General features: G+C 47.2%; 1 protein-coding gene across 21 annotated transcripts in view; it reads left to right on the top strand.

Moving 5' to 3' along the window:
* PTPRF (protein tyrosine phosphatase receptor type F) overlaps positions 1-27,421 on the top strand; it is a 630,174-nt gene that overhangs the window by 140,722 nt on the left and 462,031 nt on the right. For all 21 annotated transcript variants that reach the window (XM_030572314.1, XM_030572312.1, XM_030572306.1 and 18 more), the window contains exon 2: positions 5,229-5,309. The gene's annotated coding sequence lies outside the window, so the exon portion shown is untranslated. The remainder of the gene's footprint in view (positions 1-5,228; positions 5,310-27,421) is intronic.

Below are 27,421 nucleotides of genomic sequence, written 5' to 3'. Positions count from 1 at the left end.
CTGAAGATAGTGCTTCTCCCATTTGTTTTTTAATGCTTGTAATTTAACTCTGTCATTGCATATTTCTCTCTTTAAGATCTCACTTAGTTTCTTCCAAATTTCAACAGCGTCAACAATAAAACAGCTATTTCCCTGCATTTTGTTCAAGGCCACAGAAATAGGCTTCAGGGTACTCAGCATGTGTTCAACGTTTCTCTTAAGCCCAATGTTGGCACTGTCACAGCCAAAGTTCTCATCTAATTTTTCACAATTTTGTTCACAAACTGTCATCAGATTAGGCCAGTTCTTGATATAGTGCTCAAAATAGTCCACTACAGAGTTCCATTGCACGTCTTGTGGGAGAGTTCGTTTGGTTCCTCCCACTTTTTTCAGAGCAACTGCTGCAAAGTGGTTGTTAAGTAAGTATTTTGTAATTTCAACAACATTAGCCTTTATTTCTGGAACACCGAAGTCTTTGCCTATAGGAGGTGCATAAAATGAGCACTGCAACTGTACGTTAGTAGTTTGGGACTCTCGTCTAAATAATTTCTTCTCATCTTGGATACATTTGCAGCATTGTCTGTGACCAAGCTGCGTATTAGACATTTGAATTATTTTTCACAGTTGTAGCTTTTACTGCTACTTTTTGTAAGTATTCTGCTGTGTGGGCATTTCCTGATGATTGTTTCTGTAAGGAAGACAGTCCCTTCTTCTGTTGTGTCACAAGCACATACAACAGGATCATTGTGGACATTGCTCCACCCATCAAGACTCAGGTTAACAATGTCACCCTCTAGACCTTTAGCACACTGCTCAATTTCTTTTTCATACACATTATCCAGCAATTTGCCTGTGACATCTGCTCTCTTAGGTGGACTGTATCCTGGTCTTAACTACTGAACCATATTAATGAAGTGTGGGTTCTCAATTATAACATTGGGTAGAAAGATTAACCTAAATAATGCTTCTTAATTAAAACCATCTTCAGATGGGCTTTTTCCTCAAAAAGCATTTTATCAGAAAAATCCGAATTAAATAAAAAATATCCGTTATTTATTTATTTATGTATTTTATTTTTAAAAGCATTGTTTTTTATCCACCCTGCTGCAGTGTGTTCTATGTCACCCTGTCATAGTATAATTCCCCACTCTGAACCTTAGCGTCCAAAGCTCAATTACCAGCTTAGTTCTTGTAGCGCTGCCACCAACCAGGAATTCCAGTGGTTGCACATCTGGTCCCTCTGAGCCCCCAGAGTGACAACCAAACACTAACAGCACACACAAAAACTTCCCTCCCTCAAGATTCGAAAGTATCCTGTCCCCTGATTGGTCCTCTGGTCAGGTGACAGTCAGGCTCACTGATCCTGTAAACCCTTTACAGGCAAATGAGACATGAAGTACTTCTGTGCTATTAACTCTTACTTATCTGTTTGACACATCCTCTATGCCCAACCTACGGAGAATGAGAATCTGTTACAACCCCCAGAAAGAAAGCCTGGCTCTTCTGCTCAATTGCAGAGGCTCATGCGTCAAAAGGTATCTAGTTTGTTTCTAGGAGTTGTACAAGATGATAGTTGTCATGTCTGCATATCATTAATCTCCATTGGTTATTTGCATAGGGGGTGCCTCTTGGGTTTGGAACAGTTTGGGTGTATTTTAATGCCTGGCAAATCCATTTCTCTGCTTTCACCATATCTGAAATGGTGATGCATGCTCCGTCTCCTCCTTCTGGTTGAGAAGGTTTTTATGTGGAGCCTTTCTTGCTTTCAAAGTCATAGCAGAGAGGCCAAGGATAGAATGTGTGTGATCCCCATATCTTTGTGGAGAACTTTATACTGCCATTCTCCATGGTATAAAATTTGTGTCAATATATCATCTCCCCAGTCACTGTAGATTCTAATGCCCTGAGCCATAGGTGCCGGCTCCGTGGGTGCTCCGGGGCTGGAGCATCCACATGGAAAAATTGGTGGGTCCTCTTCACCCACTGGCAGCTCCCTGCCCCGCCCCCCCAGCTCACTTCCGCCTCCTCCCCTGAGTGTGCCTTCCCTGCTTCTCTCCCTAGCTCCCAGGGCTTGCCGCTGTGAAACAAGCTGTGGGAGGGAGGGAGGCAGAGGAGAGGGAACGTGGCGTGCTCAGGGGAGGAGGTGTGGCCAGGGCAGGGATTTAGGGAAGGAGTTCAATAGGGGCAGGCAAGGGGCAGAGTTGGGGCGGGGACTTTGGGGAAGGGGTTGGAATAGGGGCGGGGCAGGGATGGAGTCTGGATGAGGGGTGCAAGCACCCACCGGTGCCATGAGAAGTTGGTGTCTATGCCCTGAGCCTACTTCGTAGAGGATGCAGTGTATTGCATGGAAAAATTCATCACTGCTGGTTAAACTTCTTGTTAATATTTAAACCTAACTAGTAAATGTGCAGTGTTTTTACTCGCCTCTGTGTAAAACAGAAAATATTTGCTCTCTGTAAATCTGGATACACTATCCAAAACTGAATCAGAGTCTAGCATTCGCAGCTGACAGATTACATATAGGTTTGTAACTCAAATTGACAAAACCAAAGACATTCAGAGCTAACGTGAGCGTATAGTTTTGACTGATCTTACTGTAGTTGGATTTTTCGGTGGCCTGAAATTGTCTGCTGCAAAATCTGGGCATGACTGAGAGTGAGTTCCAACTTTAACCTTGATTTCCTTGCCCCTCTGTTTGCCTCTGTCCTATTATTTCCAGAATAGAAGGGTGTTTTGGTAGCACATTTCCCTTTTCTATGGTATTATGGAGAGAAGAGCCATTGTGTAGGAGAGTTTCTGATTTAAACTGTCCGTTATATAAATACAGTATGTATTTAAGTGTCTAAAAAGAAATGTCAATGTGTAAATAAGTACAGGTATACAATAGGAGATTGCTATTACATATGTTGGGGTTATAGCAAATTACATAAGGTATCCAGAGAATAAATGTAAAAGAATATAAAAAGCAATATGATAGTTTGCATTAGAAATTGATACTAGAAACATGGGAAATTAATATGAAGTGCTGGCTTACATAAATTTCAAGCATTTTCTATAGGTTTAATAAAGGGCTCTTAGAAACATAGAATATCAGGATTGGAAGGGACCTCAGGAGATCATCTAGTCCAACCCCCTGCTCAAAGCAGGGTTAATCCCCAACCAAATCATCCCAACCAGGGCTTTGTCAGGCCTGACTGGAGCCTCTAAGGAAGGAGATTCCACCACCTCCCTAGGTAACCCATTCCAGTGCTTCACCACCCTCCTAGTGAAAACGTTTTTCCTAATATCCAACCTAAACCTCCCCCACTGCAACTTGAGACCATTACTCCTTCTGTCATCTAGTACCACTGAGAACAGTCTAAGATCCTTCATCTTTGGAGCCCCCTTTCAAGTAATTGAAAGCCGCTATCAAATCCCCCCTCATTCTTCTCTTCTGCAGACTAAACAATCCCAGTTCCTTCAGCCTCTCCTCATAAGTCATGTGCTCCAGCCCCCTAATCATTTTTGTTGCGCTCCACTGGACTCTTTCCAATTTGTCCACATCCTTTCGATAGTGGGGGGCCCGAAGCTGGACGCAGTACTCCAGATGAGGCCTCACCAGTGGTGAATAGAGGGGAATGATCACGTCCCTTGATCTGCTGGTAATGCCCCTACTTATACAGCCCAAAATGCCTTCTTGGCAACAGGGGCATACTGTCGAATCATATCCAACTTCTCGTCCAATATAGCCCCTAGGTCCTTTTCCGCAGAACTGCTGCCTAGCCATTCGGTCCCTAGTCTGTAGCAGTGCATGGGATTCTTCCTTCCTAAGTGCGGGACCCTGCATTTGTCCTTGTTGAACATCATCAGGTTTCTTTTGGCCCAATCCTCTAATTTGTCTAGGTCCCCCTGTATCCTAGCCCTACCCTCCAGCATATCTACCACTTCTCCCAGTTTAGTGTCATCTGCAAACTTGCTGAGAGTGCAGTCCACGCCATCCTCCAGATCATTAATGAAGATATTGAACAAAACCGACCCATGGGGCAATCCGCTTGATACCGGCTGCTAACTAGCATGGAGCCATTGATCACCACCCATTGAGCCTGATGGGTAGTCATGTCTCAAGATAAAACAGCTTAAGTATCCTTCTCCATAGATAATACATCCCAGCATTTAACAAGCCACTTACTGACTGAAATATTGTTGGAAAGCTTCCATTCTGATGTGACTGCCACACTTGCAACAAGGGCGAGCTGATGAAGAAGGGGGTGAAAAGGGCCAGTATATAATCCATCATCACATTGGTACTTCAGGGTTTTTTTTTAAGGTATATTTCACCCACTAGATTATTACAGGTCTAAATCCTGTGAATGATATAAAATATATTTAGGGTGGTATTAAAACCTCTAAACATCAGGTTTAGGGTAGGAATGTGAACGCAATCTGAATGTTGTAACTGTGAACTCAGACTGTGTGTACATGTGCGCATGTGCATCGGTGTGTGTGTATATATGTGTGTACTATAATATTACAGAATGTATACATTTTTAAGCCTATTTAAATGTAATTTCTTACAAAGCAGAGGCATTAGTTAGAGGATTGCATTCTAATCTTGCAGAGTGAATGTGCATTATTTTTGTCTCGCTCAGCACTTAGCATACGGTCTGTGCTTAACAGAAAATAAGAAATGATTAATATCCAGGTTTAAGGAGAATACTGTTCAGTATTCAAAATGGTGCCACAACTCTTCAGGAAATATGTTGTTTTTTTGCAGAGTCTTTTTTAATAACAGATTTACACCTTTGTTTAATCTTAAATAATTTCCTTTGTTTAATAGATGTACTCATTTGCCATGTTTTAACTAACAGTTAACAGCTAATTCAAGCTCAGACTGTCCCAAACATAGCAGAACTTATATTGTTTTTGTAGGATGTAAATCTGGGGAATCCATATATTGGATCTGCAACCACTGAGTATCATGGAGCCCAGTTCCACTGGGGCACTGTGCCCCATCACTGCGTTATGAGGTTGGGGCAGTGCTGAACTGAGCATGAGGCTGGTGGATCCATAGGGAATTGTCCCCCTCCATCAGTTTTCATGGTGGCTGGATGGGAATTTGTCACCCCCCACCCCCACGCCAGATACACAGACTTGGCCCTGGTGGGGGATTTATGCCCCCACAATGTGAGGTTTTAACCCTTTCCTTCTGTGAATTCCTTTGCTACTATGCTTATGCAGGAGACTTATTTTTATATCTTTTATTTTTCTAGGTACTTTTATGACCACTGTCACTCTAGTATTTGAGCGGCTCCCAGGCATTTATGGATTTATGCTCAGAACATCTCTGTGAGGTAAGGAAGCATTATTGTTTCCATTTTACAGGCTGGGAATTGAGATATAGTGAGATTAAGGTGAGACAAGAAGTTTGTAGCATAGCCAGAAATTGAAATGTGATTGCCATTACCTTTTGCCTTGCCCACATACCTGCTTTTGTGTTTTTTCCTCTTCTAAGCTTTACTAGAAGGAATCTTGGCTGCTGGGGCTGGAGAAAGACCCTATGAAAATATGGCTAGGGTTTTAATGTCCTTTTAAAGTGTTGTTAGAAATGAGCTGAAATGTCTTTTTAAAAATATCAGAACAGTTTATGATGTTAAATCACTAATGTGTTGACTTTCTATAGATAAGCTGAAAAACATTTTTGCAAGTTAATTCCTCTTTTATCTACCTGCCTAGATTTGAGGTTAGTGTTCCGTTTTACCCTGTGTGCATTGATGCCATATCTATCACCTAAAGCAATGCAGAGCATGCTGCGTCCTTTTCTGTCTTGGGCGTTGTCATCAGTGCAGACCCCTGAATTCATGTCTGGGCAGATGTAGAATTTCTCAATCACATTTATGTACGATTCACTTACATAATTTTTCAAAGGTCACTCCAGTCCTCCTAGAATGTTCAGTTTTGCATTCCTGAATTCTCCAAGTGAAATTTTGGTGACTGATTAGTGATGGCGTTGCTTTTCAAGCAAATATATCAGGAACCCTGCAATATTTGTGCACATTGAACTCAGATTGACATTGTAAAATCAAGCATCACGAATAGCAGCCTGGAATATGTCTTTTTTTAAAGCAGAGAAGTTTTGGGTAGGTTCCCCTCTAGTTTTTCCTTCAGTGTAACTAGTTAGTATTTAAAGCATGACATTTACTGTATTGGAAATGTTCTTAAAGCTACAGCAGTGTTACAAATTGTAGAGGAATCAGCAGAATCCTGCAGTTTAATATTTTATTGTCTATTAAAATAAGCAACAGGATTACATGTGATAACATGGAAAAGGGAATATTTCATGCCATCTTTCTAATTTAGCACTCTGTAAAATACACACATTTCACACTATGTATGCATCAGCATAAATCGTAGGACAGGAAGGGACCTCGAGAGGTCATCTAGTCCAGTCCCCTGCACACACGGCAGGACTAAGTGTTATCTAGACCATCCCTGACAGGTGTTTGTCTAACCTGCTCTTAAAAATCCCCAATGACAGAGATTCCACAATCTCCCTGGGCAATTTATTCCAGTGCTTAAACACCCTGACAGTTCGGAAGTTTTTCCTAATGTCCAACCTAAACCTCTTTTGTTGTAATTTAAGCCCATTGCTTCTTGTCCTGTCCTCAAAGGTTAAGAACAGTTCTTCTTCGAGTGCTTGCACGTATCGATTCCAGTTAGGTGTGCGCGCGCCACGTGCACGATCGTCGGAAGATTTTTACCCTAGCAACACTCGGTGGGTCGGCTGGGTCGCCCCCTGGAGTGACACCGTTATGGTACCGGATATATACCCCTGCCGACCCAACGGCCCTTCAGTTCCTTCTTACTGCCTATGATGGTTGTTGGAACTGTGGAGCGCAGCTTTGCTGATCTCCACTTCCCTAGCATTCTCGTAGTTATTACTCTTAGTTCGGGTTATAGTTTGAGTTTTACAGTTATAGTTAGTGTTAGGTGTGTGTGTGTGTGTGTATATATGTGTATATATATATGTATGTGTGTGTGTGTGTGTGTGTGTATATATATATATATATATGTGTGTATATAAGGTATACTGTATATAGCTGAGGGGGGATCAGGGATTAGCCCCTTCCCTTCACCCCGGTGCCAGGGGTCATGCCAAGTCACCGGGATTCAAACTGTGCTCGGCGTGTCAAAAGCTGATGCCAATAGGGGATCCCCACGACTGCTGCCTCAAGTGCCTCCGGGAATCCCACCTTGCTGACAAGTGCCATATCTGTAAGGCAGTCAAGCCGAAGATGAGGAAGGAGCGGGACTTTGGCCTGAAACAGCTCCTCATGGAGGTGACACTTAGCCCTGCATCCTCGGTACCGAGCGCTCAACAGCCTGTTTCTGTAAGGAACGCCTCTTGGGTGGTGGACTGCCCCGGCACCGTGAAGAAGCCACGGCACCGACCATCACTGGCTCCGTTGCAGGCTCGGCACCACTCCCTGTCTCTGTGGCCCAGGAAGCAACCCAGCATTCCAGCTGTCTCGACATCCGCACAGAGGAAGGAGTGCCCATCAAAGATGGATCTCCCGGCACCGTCATCTGCCACGGCACCATTGACTGCGGCACCGCCGACTGCAGCACTGTCTACTCCGGTCCCGCAAGGTCCGTTGAGTCCGGTGCCTGAACGCTCCCCGGCTCATGCTGTGGTCGAGCTTGTACTCCCATCTACGCTGGAGACCTTCTCCACGGCAAGGGAGCTGATAGCCATGACAGAGACCGCGCTGCCTCAACCCCCAGCACCGCCGGTGCGGGTCATCCAATCCATCGGCAAACCTGCCTTGATGAGGCCACCCTCCGTCGGTTCCGTAGAGAGACGTCGTTCATGATCTCTCTCTCACCGACGTTCTCGATCACACCACTGATCCCGCTCCCGACACCGCTTGCAGTCCTGGCACCGCTCGCTGTCATGGTACCAGTCGCACTCGCAGCACTGCTCGGCCTCCAGTTCACCTGCCAGATACTCTCGTTACTGGTCTGGCTCCGGGCACCATGCATCTTGCAACCACTCTAGGCGAAGAGACTCGAGATCCCGGTAGACCAACCAGAGATGTGGCTCCCTCGCAGAGTCTGTCAGCACCACCGTGGCCATCGAGGCACGCCTCAGTGTTGTCACAGGCTGGTAGTGTGTCCTGTCCACAGGATCGTGACTCTGATGTCCCCAGCTATATATTTCCAGAGAGGAAAGGCCACGAGCAAGAACCTCATCAGTGGTCTTTTTGTACACCGTGGGCGTACCACCAAGCCCAAGATGCTCCATCAGCTGCGCCCCGGTCTGTTCCGTTTGAACATCGGGCACCAGAGGCAACCGTAAGCTACCCCCCCATCATGGGTACGGATGTGGCTCCGGTACCGCCTACAGGCACCCACGTCCCACCTGAGCCTGATGAAGCTCCTCAAGATCAGGAGCCCCCACAGGACCCTCTTGTCCCTGGCCTCTCATCTTCCTCCTCACCAGATGAGGCTGTGGTGGAGACATCTTCCTCTGGCCCTCCCCCAATTGACATAAGGGCCCGTCAGGACCTCTTGCGACGAGTGGCGCAGAACATGAACCTGCAGGTGGAGGAGGTCCCTGAAATAGAGGACCCTGTAGTGGACATCCTATCTGCAGGTGCCCTTACAAGAGTGGCGCTGCCTTTCATCCGCACGATACAGGCAAACGTGGACACCATTTGGTAATCCCCAGCCTCGATCCCCCCCCACAGCGAGGGGTGTAGAGAGAAAGTACATGGTACCCTCCAAGGGGTACGAGTATCTGTACGTACATCCTCCTCCTTGCTCCCTAGTGGTCCAATCTGTAAACGAGAGGGAGTGTCATGGCCAGCAAGCGCCTGCTCCCAAGTCAAAGGAGGCTAAGCGCATGGACCTATTAGGACGCAAAATATACTCAGCTGGGGGCCTTCAACTTCGGGTGGCAAACCAACAAGCCCTCCTAAGTAGGTACAATTACAACACGTGGATGTCCTTGGAGAAGTTCACGGAGCTCCTTCCCCAGGAGTCCCGACAGGAATTTGCGGCCCTGCTTGAGGAAGGTAAGAAGGTAGCAAGAACCTCCATCCAAGTGTCTCTGGACGCAGCAAACTCGGCGGCCAGAACTCTGGCTTTAGAAGTGACGATGAGGCATATCTTCTGGTTCCAGGTGTCAGGCCTTCTTCCTGGACTACAGAAGACTATTCAGGACTTACCCTTTGAAGGCCAGGGGCTCTTTTCAGACAAGAATGACCCCAGATTACAAAACCTGAAGGACAATCGTGTAATCATGCGCTCACTGGGGATGCACACACCACTGACCCAACGCAGGTCCTTCTGGCCCCAGCCGCACCGTACTTACCCCCACCTAGGCCACGACAGGAATTCAGCAGAAGGTGTGGCTGGGGGAACCGATGGAGGCAGTCAAGGGGCTCAAAATCAGGGCCCGCCTAAACCACCGGCGGGACCCAAACAGACCTTCTGAAGGACGGCCCACCAGTTGTTTTCCCGGATCCTTCTCCTCCCTTTTACAACCGCCTCTCCCATTTCCTCCCTGGGTGGTCCCAGCTAACTTTGGATTGTTGGGTCCTCTGCACGGTGGAGTTGGGATACCATCTTCAGTTTGTTTCAACCCCACCTTCCCACCCTCCCTCGTTGTCCCTCTTCAGGGACCCCTCTCACGAGCAATTCCTCTTACAAGAGGTCCAGTCGCTCCTTACCATTGGAGCTATAGAGGAGGTACCGAAAGATTTAAGGGGCAAGGGGTTTTATTCCCGCTACTTCCTAATCCCCAAGGCAAAGGGAAGTCTAAGATCAATCCTAGACCTGCGAGGACTCAACAAATTCATGATAAAGTTGAAGTTCTGCATGTTATCCCTAAGGACCATTATCCCATCGTTGGATCCCGGAGATTGGTATGCCGCCCTCGATATGAAGGATGTGTATTTCCACATCGCTATTTACCCACCACACAGACGGTACCTCCATTTTGTCATCAACCGTCAACATTTTCAGTTCACAGTCCTTCCATTCGGCCTTTCTGCGGCCCCGCATGTATTCACAAAATGCATGGCTTTAGTCGCGGCTGCCCTCCGTCATTGGCGAGTGCACGTTTACCCGTATCTCGACGATTGGCTCATTCGAGGAACCTCCGAGTCACAAGTGAGACATCACCTGTGTGTCGTCAAAGCTCTCTTCAGGAGCCTAGGCCTGATGCTCCTGGAGAAGTCTACTCTGATACCCACGCAGAGAATAGACTTCATCGGGGCGATTCTGGACTCAAATCTGGCCAGAGCCTGCCTGCTGCAGCCTTGCTTTCAGGCGATGGCTACAATTATTCAAGGCCTCCAAACCTTCCCGACAACGTCATCTCTTGCGTGTTTCAGCCTGCTAGGTCACATGACTGCCTGCACCTTTGTGACCAAACACGCCAGACTATGCCTCTGACCACTTCAAACCTGGCTTGCCTCAGTTTACAGACTGGATCAGGACAGTCTGGACAAGATACTCACTGTTCCTCTGAACGTTCTAGGTTCCTTAACCTGGTGGCTGACTCCCACATCAGTCTGTGCAGGGATACCATTCCACCCACCTCAACCTTCGATGGCCCTAACCACGAACGCATCATCTCTCGGTTGGGGTGCCCATCTAGGAGGTTTAGTTACTCAAGGCCTCTGGTCGGCCCAAGAACTAGCCCTACACATCAGTGTTCGCGAGCTGAGGGCAGTTCGTCTAGCGTGCCAGGTGTTTCGTCAGCATCTCCAAGGCCGTTGTGCCTCAGTGTTTACAGACAACATAACAGCCATGTTTTATATAAACAGATAGGGCAGAGCACGCTCCTCCCTTCTTTGTCAGGAACCATTCAGCCGTGCGAGTTCTGCATAGCCCACTCAATCGATCTGGTAGCGTCCTTTCTCCCAGGAGTTCAGAACACCCTGGCAGATCGCCTCAGCAGATCCTTCCTAGCCCACAAGTGGTCGATCCGTCCGGATGTATCCATTCTGTTTTCCGGAAGTGGGGTTTTCCTCGCATAGACCTCTTTGCCTCTCGCGAGAACAGGAAGTGCCACACTTTCTGCTCCTTCCAAGGTCGCTCACCGGGCTCCCTTTCGGACACATCCCTAATACCGTGGATGAACCACCTGCTTTACGCCTTCCCACCATTCCCACTGGTTCACAGGGACCTCCTCAACAAGCTCTGCAGAGACAGGGCCCACCTGATCATGATCGCCCCGGCATGGCCCAGACAGCGCTGGTACACCATGCTGTTCGACCTCTCAGTGGCTGACCCAATTTCCCTGCCACTCTACCCGAATCTCATAACTCAGGACTACGGCAGGCTTCACCATCCAGACCTACCGTCTCTTTACCTCACAGCATGGTTGCTGCGTGGTTAAGCCAGTTCGAGTTACATTGCTTCGCCTTGGTTCAAGAGGTGCTCTTGGGTAGTAGGAAGCCCTCCACTAGGTTGACATACCTGGCCAAGTGGAAGTGTTTCTCCTGCTGGTGTGCTCAACGTAGCACTGTTCCCACGCAGGTGCCAGTTCCTACTGTCCTGGATTACCTCTGGTCCCTGAAAAAACACGTCCTAGCGGTCTCTTCCATAAAAGTACATCTAGCAGCTGTGTCCGCCTTTCACCCAGGGGACAACAGGCAATCAGTCTTCTCTCACCCCATGGTTTCAAGATTCCTCAAGGGCTTGGAGCGTTTATACCTGCAGGTTAGATGCCCCACCCCCACCTGGGTCCTCAATCTGGTCCTTGCCAAGCTAATGGGTGCTCCCTTTGAACCACTGGCCACCTGCTCGCTGCTGTACCTCTTCTGGAAGATGGCCTTCCTCGTCGCTATTACATCGGCAAGGCGAGTATCTGAGCTTCGGGCCCTCACAGCGGACCCTCCATATATGGTGTTTCATAAGGACAAGGTTCAGCTGCGACCACACCCCGCCTTCCTCCCTAAGGTGGTATCTGCTTTTTGTGTCAATCAAGACATCTTCCTCCCGGTCTTCTTCCTGAAACTGCACTCGTCCCATCGAGAACAACAGCTGCACTCCCTGGACTTCCACAGGGTCCCTAGCCTTTTATATCGAAAGAACAAAACCCTTTCGAAAGTCGCCTCAGCTTTTTGTAGCGATGGCGGATTGTGTGAAGGGCCTGCCGGTCTCCTCGCAGCGAATTTCATCATGGGTGACATCATGTATCCGCGCCTGCTATGATTTGGCTCACGTTCCAACTAGCCACCTCACCGCCCATTCTACTCAGGTTAAAGCTTCATCTGCTGCCTTCGTGGCCCATGTACCCATCCAGGAGATATATCGAGCGGCTACCTGGTCATCAATTCACACCTTTGCGTCACATTATGCATTGATACAACAGTCCAGAGATGACGCGGCATTTGGCTCAGCAGTTTTACATTCTGCGACATCTCACTCCGACCCTATCGCCTAGGTAAGGCTTGGGAGTCACCTAACTGGAATGGATATGAGCAAGCACTCGAAGAAGAAAAGACGGTTACTCACCTTTGTAACTGTTGTTCTTCGAGATGTGTTGCTCGTATCCATTCCAAACCCGCCCTCCCTCCCTCCCCTCTGTCAGAGTAGCTGGCAAGAAGGAACTGAAGGGCCGTTGGGTCGGCAGGGGTATATATCCGGCGCCATAACGGCACCACTGCAGGGGGTGACCCAGCCGACCCACCGAGTGTTGCTAGGGTAAAAATCTTCCGATAATCGTACACGCGGCGCGCACACACCTAATTGGAATGGATATGAGCAACACATCTCAAAGAACAACAGTTACAAAAGTGAGTAACCATCTTTTCTCTCGCCTCCTTGTAACAACCTTTTATGTACTAGAAAACTGGTATCACATCCCCTCTCAGTCTTCTCTTTTCCAGACTAAAGAAACAGTTTTTTCAGTCTTCCCTCATAGGTCATGTGTTCTAGACCTTTAATCATTTTTGTTGCTCTTGTCTGGACTTTCTCCAGTTTTTCCACATCTTTCCTGAAATGTAGTGCCCAGAACTGGACACACTACTCCAGTTGAGGCCTAATCAGCACAGAGTAGAGTGGAAGAATTATTTCTCGTATCTTTCTTACAACACTCCTGCTAATACATCCCAGAATGATGTTTGCTTTTTTTGCAACAGTGTTACACTGTTGACTCATATTTAGCTTGTGGTCCACTATGACCCCCCCAGATCCCTTTCTGCAGAATTCCTTCCTAGGCAGCCATTTCCCATTTTGTGTATGTGCAACTGATTGTTCCTTCCTAAATGAAGTTCTTTGCATTTGTCCTTACTGAATTTCATCCTATTTACTTCAGACCCTGTCTCCATTTTGTCCAGATCATTTTGAATTATAATCCTATCCTCCAAAGCACTTACAACCCCTCCCAGCTTGGTATTGTCCACAAACTTTATAAGTGCACTTTCTATGCCATTATTTAAATAATTGATGAAGATATCGAACAGAACCAGACCCAGAACTGATCCCTGCGGGACCCCACTCATTATGCCCTTCTCGAATGACTGTGAACCACAGATAACTACTCTCTGGGAATGGTTTTCCAACCAGTTTTGCACCCATCTTGTAGTAGCTCTATCTAGATTGCATTTCCCTAGTTTGTTTATGAGAAGGTCATGTGAGACAGTATCAAAAGCTTTACTAAAGTCAAGATATACCATGTCTACCACTTCCCTGTTATCCACAAGGCTTGTTACCCTGTCAAAGAAAGCTCTCAGGTTGGCTTGACGCAATTTGTTCTTGACAAATCCATGCTGACTGTTACTTAATCACCTTATTATCTTCTAGCTGTTGGCAAATTGATTGCTTAATTATTTGCTCCATTATCTTTCCGGGGACAGAAGTTAAGCTGACTGGTCTGTAATTCCCTGGGTTGTCCGTATTTCCTTTTTTATAGATGGGCACTCTATTTGCCCTTTTCCAGTCTTCTGGGATCCCTCCCATCTTTTGTGACTTTTCAAAGATAATCGCTAATGGCTCAGATATCTCCTCAGTCAGATCCTTGTGTATTCTAGGATGCATTTTATCAGGCCCTGGTGACTTGAAGACATCTAATTTGTCTAAGTAATTTTTAACTTGTTCTTTTCCTATTTTAGCCTCTGATCCTATCTCATTTTCACTGCCGTTCACTGTTAGACGTCCAGTTACCACCAACCTTCTTGGTGGAAACTGAAACAAAGAAGTTAAGCACCTCTGCCATTTCCACATTTTCTGTTGTTTTCCCCCCCTCCCTCATATATTATAATGGTTCCTGTCAGTAAGAATAAAAATTATAATGACTCATGGAACTGTCCAAGAATATACTAAATAAGATTAAAGTGTTGGCCATTGACCTTAACAGTCAATTAGGCTATACATTACTCAACTGGTATTTGGGGGAGAAGGGTGCAGAAAGAAAGCTAAAGCTCATTAAATAGGATACTGTTGTTTGAAACAATTAGGATGTCTGTAAACCAGGAAATTGGTCATGATACCTAAGCAGAGACTTAGAGGAGGAAGATCTTGTTGTGTGAAGTATTCTTGAAAGAACATAAGAGTGGACGTACTGGGTCAGACCAAAGGTCAATCCAGCCCAGTATCCTGTCTACCGATAGTACCAATGCCTTGTGCCCCAGAGGGAGTGAACTTAGCAGGTAATGATCAAGTGATCTCTCTCCTGCCATCCATCTCCATCCTCTGACAAACAGAGTCGAGGGACACCATTCCTTACCCATCCTGGCTAATAGCCTTTAATGGACTTAACCTCCATGAATTTATCCAGTTCTCTTTTAAATGCTGTTATAGTCCTAGCCTTCAGAACCTCCTCAGGCAAGGAGTTCCATAGGTTGACTGTGTGCTTTGTGAAGAAGAACTTCCTTTTATTTGTTTTAAACCTGCTACCTATTAATTTCATTTGGTGGCCCCTAATTCTTATGGGAATAAGTAAATAACTTTTCCTTATTCACTTTCTCCACACCACTTGTGATTTTATATACGTCTATCATATCTGCCCTTTGTTTCCTCTTTTCCAAGCTGAAAAGTCCTAGCCTCTTTAATCTCTCCTCATATCGGACCCATTCCAAACCCCTAATCATTTTAGTTGCCCTTTTCTGAACTTTTTCTAATGCCAGTATATCTTTTTTGAGATGAGGAGACCACATCTGTACGCAGTATTCAAGATGTGGGCGTACCATGGATTTATACAAGGGCAATAATATATTCTCCGTCTTATTCTCTATCCATTTTTTAATGATTCCTAGTATCCTGTTTGCTCTTTTTTTGACTCCTGCTGCATACTGCATGGATGTCTTCAGAGAAGTATCCACCATGACTCCAAGATTTCTTTCCTGATTCATTGTAGCTAAATTAGCCCTCATCATATTGTATGTATAGTTGGGGTTATTTTTTCCAATGTACATTACTTTACATTTATCCACATTACATTTCGTTTACCATTTTGTTGCCCAATCACTTTGTTTTGTGAGATCTTTTCGAAGTTCTTAACAGCCTGCTTTGGTCTTAACTATCTTGAGCATTTAGTATCATCTGCAAACTTTGCCACCTCGCTGTTTACCCCTTTCTCCAGATCATTTATGAATAAATTGATTAGAACTGACCCTTGGGGAACACCACTAGTTACGCCTCTCCATCCTGAAAATTTGCTGTTTATTCCTACCCTTTGTTCCCTTTCTTGTAACCAGTTCTCAGTCCATGCAAGGACCTTCCCTCTTATCCCATGACAACTTAATTTACGTAAGAGCCTTGGGTGAGGGACCTTGTCAAAGGCTTTCTGGAAATGTAAGCGCACTATGTCCACTGGATCCCCTTGTCCACATGTTTATTGACCCCTTCAAAGAACTCTAATAGATTAGTAAGACACGATTTCCCTTTACAGAAACCATGTTGACTTTTGCCCAACAGTTTGTTTTTCTGTGTGTCTGACGATTTTATTCTTTACTATTGTTTCGACTAATTTTCCCAGTACTGACGTTAGACTTACCAGTCTGTAATTGCCGGGATCACGGCTAGAACCCTTTTTAAATATTGTGTTACATTAGCTATCTTCCATTCTTTGGGTACAAAAGCTGATTTAAAGGACAGGTTACAAACCATGGTTAATAGTTCCACAATTTCACATTTGAATTCTTTCACTCTGGGTGAATGCCATCTGGTCCCAGTGTCTCCCAAATGCTGCTGGCATGGTCCTGGGGAGGGTGAGAGGAAATGAAGTCTAACGACAAAGCTGGAAGGGAGCAAAAACTGTCAGGATCTAAGTGTTTTAGGGTCTACTCTGCCAAGAAGAGATAATGTTCAAATGGCAACCGATATCAGAGAGAGTACTGGGAAGTGGCTTGTGCAAGTCAGGTCAGAAATAGTGTTTGCTGAAGATGGTAAGAATGGGAAAGTGAGTGCCAAAGTCCTTGTGCTTCAAAGGGAAAATATGACAGAGGGGAAGTTGTTGGCAAGTATGATTGGGATCCTTCTTTTGCTTACAGATGGCAAGTTTTGGGTTCCGGCACATGCTGGATTATTCAACAGAGTGGGTGAGGAACACTTGCACATGTTTGCACGCTACTGTTAAGCATTGTTAGAGTTTGTGTCTACCTCTCAAGCAGGTTGGGAAATGGAAAACTGAGGGGCAGTTAATGCTGAAAAAGTACAGCCAAGTCTTATCTACCATGAATTACCCTCAGTAGGTGTTTAATTGGCCCCCTTTTGATTTTTCAGCACAATAGCCCCAAGCACATCAGGAAAATGGATAAAACCTGTCTGACAAGAGGAAACATCAGTGACTGTGTTGGGGATTATACTGTGTGAGCAAGGAGACAAGCCCAGAAATCATGAGAATTATAGGAAATTTCTGTAACATATGAGAGAGCATTCCATAATTATCTGATTACGTGTGATCCCGTAGACAGGAGCATTCTCTGACTACCTAAGGGAGAGTGTATAGAAGATTGTCTGTGCCCTTAAAGGAGGGCTAGCTAAGTGGTGACATACTGAATCAGTGCACTGTGTTAATGACTGACTGTCTTTGCTCTGTCTGAATTTGCATTGGTTATTCAGGCTTGATGTTATTGTTATTCAGAGAAACATCAGTTTAGATGAATCTCAAGTGTTTCCCAATTTCATAGCACTTGTGTGCTATATATACAATTAGGAAACACACAGTTCTGAAAGTTTCATGCTGGCCTTGAGTAGTTGTCATTCCATGGTTCCTAATATGAACCTAGCTTTTCTGAAAATCTAAGAAAAATAATTATTTAACACAGGCAAGTCTTGTCCATGCAATATATAGCTGAAAGTGAGGTCTGAGTGACATACAGGAAAATCTTTTAAAGTAACTTTTTTGTTTTACCAGTTAAATTGGGCAGATTCTTACTGATCTAGGTCACAGTTTAACTTGGGGGAGGTGGTTCTTTAAAATAATTTCCTTAGTAAAATCAATCTGAGTTGAATAAAAAAAAACCCCAACTCAAACAAACCCCTAACTCCCACTCCTCTGCTCTCTTCCTGCTGTTCAGATGAATGGGAGTAAAAAAGAAAAGGAGAGAGTTTTCAGAGTTACCTTTTCAGTCACATCAGGCTGGATCTAAGTCAGAAAGGAATGATTTTACAAGAGAGACCCTAAAGATAAACTGTAACCTAGATTAGCAGAATTCAGCTTGTTTTGTAAAATTTGGTAACTGCGTTACTTCCTGAAGCATGCTCTACAAATTTGTTTTTATCACAAATCTTTGTATTAGTGCTCTTTCAGGAATTTAACATAACACAAACAGTTTGCTTTTGGATATTGTAATCATCAAGTTAATAAACTCCCTGAAGTGAAAAGGTGCTCAGTACAAACTATTTTAAAAGTGCAGTTTACAAGAATTTTCTTTAGAAATATGCATCCCTCGGCGGAGAGTTGAGGGTGTGGGGTGCTTTTTGTTTTTGCTTGGTTTTTTTTTTTTTTTTTTAACACTGAAACTGCCACAATAGCAGTTTGGAAGGTTCTGAGTTAATCTGGAACACATACTTTAAATTGAACTTTCTCTTTGCAACCAATATTCTAATCCCAAATTACAAAACAGTAATAATGATAATTGATGTAATCTTCTTATTCTTTGAGTACTTCTGTTTTTAACTTCTGGGCATTTTGTAAGATATGTTTTGATGACATTTTTTTTCACCTGAAAGCATCTACTATGAATGATGGTTTCATATTTATATACTTAGATCACACTGTTACAAAATATAATCAGTTCAGAGTGGCTCAAGTATATATACCACTAACATGTTTTATTGGCCAGAGCATCTTATACTTAATTGAAAATTGTAAAGTTCTGGATACTTCTGTCTGCTATATAATGAATCGTTGTTTGCAGTGTTGTAACTGTGTTGGTCCCAGGATATTAAAGAGACAATGTTAGTCCAATAAAAGATATTATCTCACTTACCTTGTGTCTCTAATATAATGAACATGACTTTCTGGTTCACTATCAGATGAAAACTAGTGAATAACATCACAGAACATTGTGGGCCTATCCCAACATTCCTGCATATCACTGTGTAAGGCCCTTTGGACTCAAGTCATGGTACAGTTCATTTTACCTAACAAATGAGTCAGCTTTCGAGTCCTTGAGTATATTGATGCCTCAAGGGGTTAGCTGTTGGAGTTACCATTACTTGTGTATGTGTTTTAAAGGTGCAAATTTAGACTAGTGTATACTGATGGTGAAGTTCATCTTTTAGCTGAAGCTGCATGCTTACTTATTCTGCATTAGGGATTTCTTTGCAAAACTGAATATCTTAGAAAACAATATTAACAAGCAGCTGAAGATGGTGAAAAATGTAATCACATTTGCAAAACCAAACATAAGTACTAGGGTTCTTTTAACTTTCCTTTTGTTTCATCAGAACATTTCATAGAATCACAGGACGGGAAGGGACCTCGAGAGGTCATCTAGTCCAGTCCCCTGCACTCATGGCAGGACTAAGTATTATCTAGACCATCCCTAACAGGTGTTTGTCCAACCTGCTCTTAAAATTCTCCAGTGGTGGAGATTCCACAATCTCCCTAGGCAATTTGATGATGGCTTTTGTTTTGTCCTAGTATCTACTAATTATTTTTGTTACCTGAAGGTTATATAATAAAGGAGATTGTAGAATCATCATAATTGACAATTTAACTTTGTCATAGCACACAGTCAGCAATTGCTAGCACTCTGAAGCAATGGGTTTGAATAGCTGCCACACTGTGTGCATGCTTTTAAACCAGAAACAAATGCTGAACTCATTAAAAATACAAGATATACATGTCTGTACGTATAAGGAGTTTTGGTGCCAAGCTCTCCTTTGAGGATACGTTTAATGCTAATTAAATTGGTTACGTTCTATCCGGTATCAGGGCAATCTTGATATTTGGTTAACTACTGCCAGACTGACTCAGTTGTTAGTATTGGAATAATGTGGGATGGGGTTTCAAATGAGAAAGGACTGTGTAATTAAAAAGTAGCTGGGTATTTTTTGTGGTAGGGAGGAATGGCCCATAAGTTGCCGTTCCAGGTTCTTTAGTCACAGTTGGTGACAACAGCTGGGAATCTTTGTGCAGCTAGTAGCCTCTAACTGTAGAGTTTTTGGATAAAAAGTTCCATGCAGAGTGGATGTGTATCACGTTACCTTCTTCTTTGAGTGATTGCTCATATCCATTCCAGTTAGGTGTGTGCGCCGTGCGTGCACATTCGTCGGAAAACTTTTACCCTAGCAACTCAGTGGGCCGGCAGGTCGCCTCCTAGAGTGGCGCCGTCATGGTGCTCGATATATACCCCTGCCGGCCCACCCGCTCCTCAGTTCCTTCTTACCGCCCGTGTCGGTCGTTGGAACAGTGGAGCGCAGCTTAGCTGACCTCCACTTCCCTAGCTACTCGTAGTTCTCGTATATAGTTATGCAGTTATAATCCTTTTATATATATATATATTTGTATAGTTATATGTTTTTTCTTTGCTAACATAATTAGTTTAGTAATAGTTAGCGGGGTTCAGGAAGTAGCCCCTTCCATGAACCTGGTGCCGGAGCCCATGCACGGCTCACCGGGTTTTAAAATGGGCTCGGCCTGCCAGAAGCCGATGCCGAAGGGAGATCCACACGACTCCTGTTTGAAGTGCCTCAGGGAATCACACTTGACAGCTAAGTGCCCCATTTGCAAGGCTTTTAAGCCGAGGACAAAAAGGAGCGGGACTTTCACTTACCCCATCACCTTTGGCGCCGAGCGATGATCAAGCGGCTGGCAGAAGCGCCTCCTCGGCACCGGACCCCGCCGGTATTGCCAAGGCCTTTCGGCACCGGCCGTCGCCGGCACCGAAGTCGACTCGGCACCGCTCCCTTCCTCCGAGGTCGAGAAAGCCTGCGATTCCTGCTGGTGCCTGACGGCTCCCCGGCACGCGCCGTGGTTGAGCCTCCTGCTCCTGCTGCTTCCGTGCCACCTGCATCGCAGCCAGAGAGCTCATCTAAGTCGGATTGCCCGGCACCGACACCTGCAGAGGCACCGATGACATCGGCACCGTCGATTCCAGTCCCCCAGGGCCATTGAATCCAGTGCCTGACAGCTCCCCGGCACGCGCCGTGGTAGAGCTTACTGCTCCCGCTGCTTCTGTAAGTCGGATCGCCTGGCACCGACACCTGCTGAGGCACCGACGACGTCGGCACCGTCGATCCCGGTCCCACAAGGGCCATCGAATCCGGTGCCTGACGGCTCCCCGGCACGCGCCGTGGTTGAGCTTATTGCTCCTGCTGCTTCCATGCCGACGGCACCGCAGCCAGAGAGCTCGTCTAAGTCGGATCGCCCGGCACCGACACCTGCTGAGGCACCGACAACGTCGGCACCGTAGATTCCAGTCCCACAAGGGCCGTCGAATCCGGTGCCTGTCGGCTCCCCGGCACGCGCCGTGGTTGAGCTTATTGCTCCTGCTGCTTCCGTGCCGACGGCACCGCAGCCAGAGAGCTCGTCTAAGTCGGATCGCCCGGCACCGATACCTACCGAAGCTCTGACGACCTCGGTACCATCGATCCCGGTCCCACGAGGGCCGTCGAATCCGGTGCCCAACAGCTCCCCGGTATGCACTGTGGTTGAGCCTGCTGTTCCCTCCACGCCGGAGACATTACCAACGGCGAGGGATCTCATTGCCATGACAGAGTCGATGCTGCGTGACCCCGGCACCGCCGGTGTGGGTAATACAGTCTCTTCATATGACCGTCCTCTGTTAGCACAGCAGAGCGGCACCGTTCATGATCACGGTCCCGCAGACACTCCAGGTCCCGTCGGCACACCCGACACCACTTGCAGTCCCGGTGCTGTTTTCCTCATCGGTACTGGTCGCACTCGCCGCACCGGTCGGTATCCCGTTCGCCGACCCGCTATCGGCACCATTCCGACTCCCGGCACCGCAACAGGTACCTTGACTCCTGTAGCCTCTCCCCGAGCCTCGAGATCTCGGTCGACCTCCCGGCACCATTCTGGTTGCAGGTCTGGATCTCGCTCCAGGTACGTACGCCTCCCGGTGCCGAGTTGGGCAAGGCCCGATAGAGTCAGAGACTCTGCCTGTGCCTTCTTTTAGTACCTCCATGGCCATCCAGACACGCATCCGTGTCATCCCACATGCGCAGATCTTATGCTCAGGACCACGATTCTGATACGCCCCCCAACAACCTGAGATGGAGGAGGTCCCAGAGGTAGAGGACCCGGTATGGGGCCCTCTAAGGGGTACGACTACTCGTCTGTCCGCTCTCCTCTCTGCTCACTAGTCTTTCAGTTTGTTAAGGAGAGGTATTGACATGGCCAGCGGGCGCCAGCCCCAAAACCGAAGGAGGCTTGGCGAATGAACCTGCTTGGCCGCCAGGTGTACTCTGCAGAGGCCCTGCAGCTCTGGGTAGCAAAGCAACAAGCCTTGCTTAGCTGCTATAATTATAGCACCTGGGTGAAGGTAGTTTAGTTTATGGAGTTTCTCCTTAAAAACTCCCGCCAAGAGTTCGCTGCCGTCTTGGAGGACGGGGGAAAAAGGTACCCAGAGCATCCCTCCAGGCCTCGTTGGACACAGCAGACTCAGCAGCCAGGACTCTGGCCTTTGGTGTCGCCATGAGGTGCATCTCATGGCTTCAGGTTTCAAACCTCCGGCCGGAGCTGCAGTATGCCATTCAGGATTTACCCTTTGTTGGTAAAGGCCTCTTTGCGGCAAAGACAGCCCCAGGCTGCGAAGCCTGATGGACAATAGGGTCCTAATGCGCTCTCTCAGCATGCATATGCCAGCGACCAAACGCAGGCCTTTCTGTCCCCAGCCGCCATACTCTGTGCCTAGCCAGAGACAGGACTTTGGCAAACGGCGAGGCCAAGGTGGTCGCAGACGAACGTCAGGACCCCTAGAGAGCCAAGGTCAAGGTCCCTCGCAATCACCACTGGGACCAAAGACGAACCTTCCAAGGTGCGCCTGAGGGCGGTGTACCAGTCACAGGCCGGGATCCCAATCCCGCTTTCTCCTGGCGTGGCCCCAGTTAATTTCAGATCGCTGGGTCCTGCGCACGGTGGAGCGTAGGTACCACCTCTAATTTGTTCCAGCCCTGTCCCCCTTCAGGGACCCCTCTCACGAGCAATTCCTCTTACAAGAGGTGCAGACGCCGACTGACGAAAGGGGCAAGGGGGTTTACTCCCGTTATGCCCTAGTCCCCCACTCGAACAGAGGTCTCAGACCTTCCTAGTCCTGCACGGACTCAACCGGTTTAGGATAAGGTTGAAGTTCAGCACGGTATCCCTGGGAACCATTATTCCATCCTTGCCTCCTGGGTGCAACTATGCCACCCTCGATATGAAGGACGCGTACTTTCCCAACGCCATCTTCCCTCCGCACAGGAGATACCTCCGCTTTCTAGCCAACCGTCAGTACTTCTGGTTTACGGCCATAGTCACCGCCTACCTTCGCTGATGTCGGATATGTGTTTTTCCGTATCTGGACGATTCGCTTATCTGAGGAGACTCCGAGATACAAACCACTCAGCACGTGGGCATCGTCACGGTCTTATTCACAGGTCTAGGCCTGATGATGACTATAGAGCAATCCACTCTGGTTCCCACGCAGAGGTTGGACTTCCTAGGGGCTATCCTGGTCTCCTACCTAGCCGGAGCCTGCTTATCACAACTGCGGTTTTAGGCGATGGCAACAATCATCTGAGGTCTGCAGGCTTTCCCAACGACCTCGGCTCGTACTTGTCTCAGTCTCCTGGGTCCATGGCTGCCCGCAAGTTTGTAACCAAACACGCCAAGCTCCGCCTCCGTCCTCTCCAAGTCCGGCTCACCTCGGAGTACCACCCGGACAGGGAGCGAATGGTCATGGTAGTCACTGTTCCCTCGAGCACCTTAGGCTCCCTAGAGTGGTGGCTAACTCCCTCCCTGGTGTGGGCAGGGATGCGGTTCCATCTGCCCCAGCCCTCACTGCCCCTGACGACGGACGCATCATCTCTCTGCTCGAGTGCTCATGATCACCTCCGAGCTTAAGGCCTTTGGTCTTCTTGGGAGCTGGCATTCCACATCAATGCCCCAAAAATGAGAGTAGTCCGCCTGGCGTGCCAGGGGTTCCAGCAGCAGCTGCGAGGCCGTGGTATCTCGGTGTTTACAGCCAACACAACGGCCATGTGCTTCATAAATAACCAGGGAGGGACATGGTCCTCCCCCCTTTTGTCAGGATTTCGGGGACTTTTGCATGGCCCACTCGATGGAGCTGGTGACGTCCTTTCTCCCAGGCGTTCGGAACGTCTTGGCGCTTTGACTCAGTAGGTTTTTCCTGTCTTACAAGTGATCACTCTGCCCCATGTGAGGCGTTCTGCTTTCCAGAAGTGGAGATGTTTCCTCACATAGATCTGTTCGCTCACCGCGAGAGCAGAAAATGCCAGATGTTCTGCTCCTTCCAAGGTCTCTCCTCGGGATCGATCTTGGATGCATTCCTGATGCCGTGGAAAGGCCAACTCCTTTATGCCTTCCCACTGTTCCCACTGGTTCATTAGGTCCTGCTCAAACTCCGCAGGGGCAGAGCGCGCATCATCATGATCACTCCAGAGTGGTCCAGGCAGCACTGATATACCACGTTGCTCGGCCTGTCAATAACCGACCCAATTACCCTGCCACCCCACCCAGGCCTCATCACTCAGGGCAACAATAGGCTTCGTCACCCGTACCTGCAGCCTCTTCACCTCACGGTGTGGCTGCTGCGTAACTGAGCCGGGGTGACAGGAAGCCTTCCACCTGGTCAACGTACCGGGCCGAGTGGAAGCGTTTCTTCTACAGCTGCAATACACTCGATCTTGCTCCTACTGAGGTCTCGATCCCCACTATTTGGCCTGCCTCTGGCCTTCAGCGGCAGGACCTGGCGGTATCATCGCTGAGGGTACACTCGGCAGCCATCTCTACCTTCCAGCCAGGCTAAGGTGGACGTTCCGTGTTCTCACACTCTATGGGTTCGAGGTCCCTCAAGGGCTTGGAGCGCTTGCACCCTCGGGTGCGCCGCCCAGCCCCAACTTGGGACCTCAACCTAGTTTTAACCAGACTTATGTCTCCCCCAGTCGAGCCATTCGCGACCGGCCCTCTGCTATACCTGTCTTGGACGACAGCTTTCCTTGTAGCTGTTACATCGGCCAGACGGGTCTCCGAGCTCAGAGCTCTTACAGTGGTTCCGCTGTACACTAGGTTTCACAAAGACAAGGTGCAGTTATGACCGCACCCGGCTTTCCTCCCTAAGGTGGTTTCGGCCTTTCATGTTACCCACAGCTCAACGCAATGGGCGCAACCATTGCACTCCCTGGACATCTGTGGAGTGCTCGCATTTATATGCGCTGACAGAACCATTTCGTAAGGTGCCCCAGCTCTGTCACGGTAGCAGACCAAAGGGAGGGCTTGCTTGTTTTCCTCTCAGAGGATCTCATCTTGGGTGATGGCGTACATCCGCACTTGTTATGATTTGGCTCATATTTCCCCAAGCCACATCACCGTGCATTCTACCAGGGCTCAGGCTTCATCTGCCGCCTTGCTGGCTCGTGTTCCTACCCACGAGATCTGTCGCGCAGCTCCATGGTCCTCGGTCCATACCTTTGCTTCGCAGTATGCCCTGGTTCAACAGTCAAGAGATGCTGTAGCCTTTGGCTCAGCAGTTTTCATTCTGCCACATCTCACTCCGACCCCACCGCCTACGTAAGGCTTGGGTTTCACCTAACTGGAATGGATATGAGCAATCACTCGAAGAAGAAAAGACGGTTACTCACCTTTGTATCTGTTGTTCTTCGAGATGTGTTGCTCATATCCATTTCACACCCGCCCTCCTTCCCCACTGTCGGAGTAGCCGGCAAGAAGGAACTGAGGAGCGGGTGGGCCGGCAGGGGTATATATCGAGCACCATGACGGCGCCACTCTAGGGGGCGACCTGCCGGCCCACTGAGTTGCTAGGGTAAAAGTTTTCCGATGAATGTGCACGCGCGGCGCGCACACCTAACTGGAATGGATGTGAGCAACACATCTCGAAGAACAACAGTTACAAAGGTGAGTAACCGTCTTTTCTTAGGCAAGACTGAAATAACTGGGTTTGCCATATAGTAGTTGAACAGTTACGTGGTCAGCAGACTTTTCTGACCCAATCCAAACAGCATCTGAATTTTTTCGGTAGTAAACTGGAACAGGAGAAGTAGAAAATTACTGGTATTTCATTGGCTCTGGCTTTTTCTGTGTTCTTTTTTTGTGAATCTACCACCAGTGCCAGAAATGGCCTATCTCCTTCCCCCCTCCCTCCCCCTCCCCCATTTTAACAAAAGAAACATACACACTCTGGGATATTTAAGTATTAATTCTCCAGCACTTTGGACTTGCCTTTCTCCCACACTTTTATAAAGATTTTCAGACCATTGTTCTCCCCCGCCCCCACATCTGGCTGGGAGGGTGTGAGTCATGACCTAGCCTAGTTGGCCGGCACCAGGGTCCTGCTTTGCATTGATAGTAGCTGGGTCCTTACCTGTCAGCTACCAAAACTGCAGTAGATGGTCCTATTGGTGCTGGGGACCTGCTACCTGAGGGCTTTGGGTTGGTCAGTAGGGAGAGAAAGGTAAGGAGAATGTGTGTGGGGTGGGACTGGGGGGGTAGGGCTAAGACTCCGGGAGGGTTGGGCCCTTTGGGGTGTGGAGGGGTCTTTGGCAGTCCTTCTGACGCCTGTGTTGTCTATCCATTATAGCGCAAAGATCATAGTTAAAGGACTGTTCAAATTATGAACAGTTTTTCATTAGAGACAGGCAGCAGGAAAGGTCTTATTGACAGTAATATCTGACATATGAGCAGTTAAGAGGTGCATGCGTTGAAGAAAAATCTTTTGGTATAGTGATGTAGGAAGCCTTCTAAACATTATCTGCACTGAAAGTAGACATCAGTACTTTGTGAGGCAAGGGTATGACCGATAGCAACTATCCTAGAGGTAAATATCCTCATACAGATTCATATTTTGGAGTAGACTGTTACAATATTGTCTTGTAATACTGAAACAATCATAGAAGTGAAGGACTGGAAGGGACCTGAATAGGTGATTTACTCTAGTCCCCTGCACGCCAGGCAGGACTAAGTAATAATTGGACCATTCCCTGACCAGGAGTTTGTCTAACCCAGTAGTTCTCAATCTATTTACCATTGTGGGCCACACATGCAGTTCTCTGTGTTATGTTGGCCGCATCCACACAGTATATATACTACCTGCATGGCCCTGAGGATGTCACATGGGCTGTAGCTGTGAGCTGATTGGGCTGCAAGAGGACTGTGGGCTGAGAGCCACTGGTCTAACCTGTTCTTAACCTCTTGTGACAGAGATCCTTCATCCTCCCTAGGCAATTTGTTCCAGTACTTATCTACCTTGACAGTTAGGAATTTTTTCCTAATGTCCAACCTAAACCTCCCCTGCTGCAATTTAAGCCTGTTGTTTCTTGTCCCATCCTCAGAGTTTAATGAGAACAATTTTTCACCCTCTTCCTTGTAACAATCTTGTTTGCACTTGAAAATGATCATCATGTCCCCTCTCCATCTTCTTTTCTCCATGTTTTCTAGACCTTTAGTAATTTTTGTTGCTCTTCTTTGGACTTTCTCCAGTTTGTCCACATCTTCCTTGAAATGTGGTGCCCAGAACTGGACACAATACTCCAGTGGAGGCCTAATCTGTGTGGAGTAGAGCAGAATTACTTCTTGTGTCTTGCTTACTACACTCAGCTTCTAACACATCCCAGAACGATGTTTGTTTGTTTTTTTGCAATTGTTACACTGTTGACTCACATTTATCTTGTGATCCACTTATAAGACCCAGATCCATTTCCACAGTTCTCTTCCTAGGCAGCTATTTCCCATTTTGTAGATGCAATTGCTTGTACCTTCCTAAGAGGAGTACTTTTGTCCTTATTGAATTTCATCCTA

Source organism: Gopherus evgoodei, chromosome 8 (genome assembly GCF_007399415.2).
Source record: "Gopherus evgoodei ecotype Sinaloan lineage chromosome 8, rGopEvg1_v1.p, whole genome shotgun sequence".
Lineage (NCBI taxonomy): Eukaryota > Metazoa > Chordata > Testudines > Testudinidae > Gopherus > Gopherus evgoodei.
This window is presented reverse-complemented; position numbering and strand designations above follow the sequence as displayed.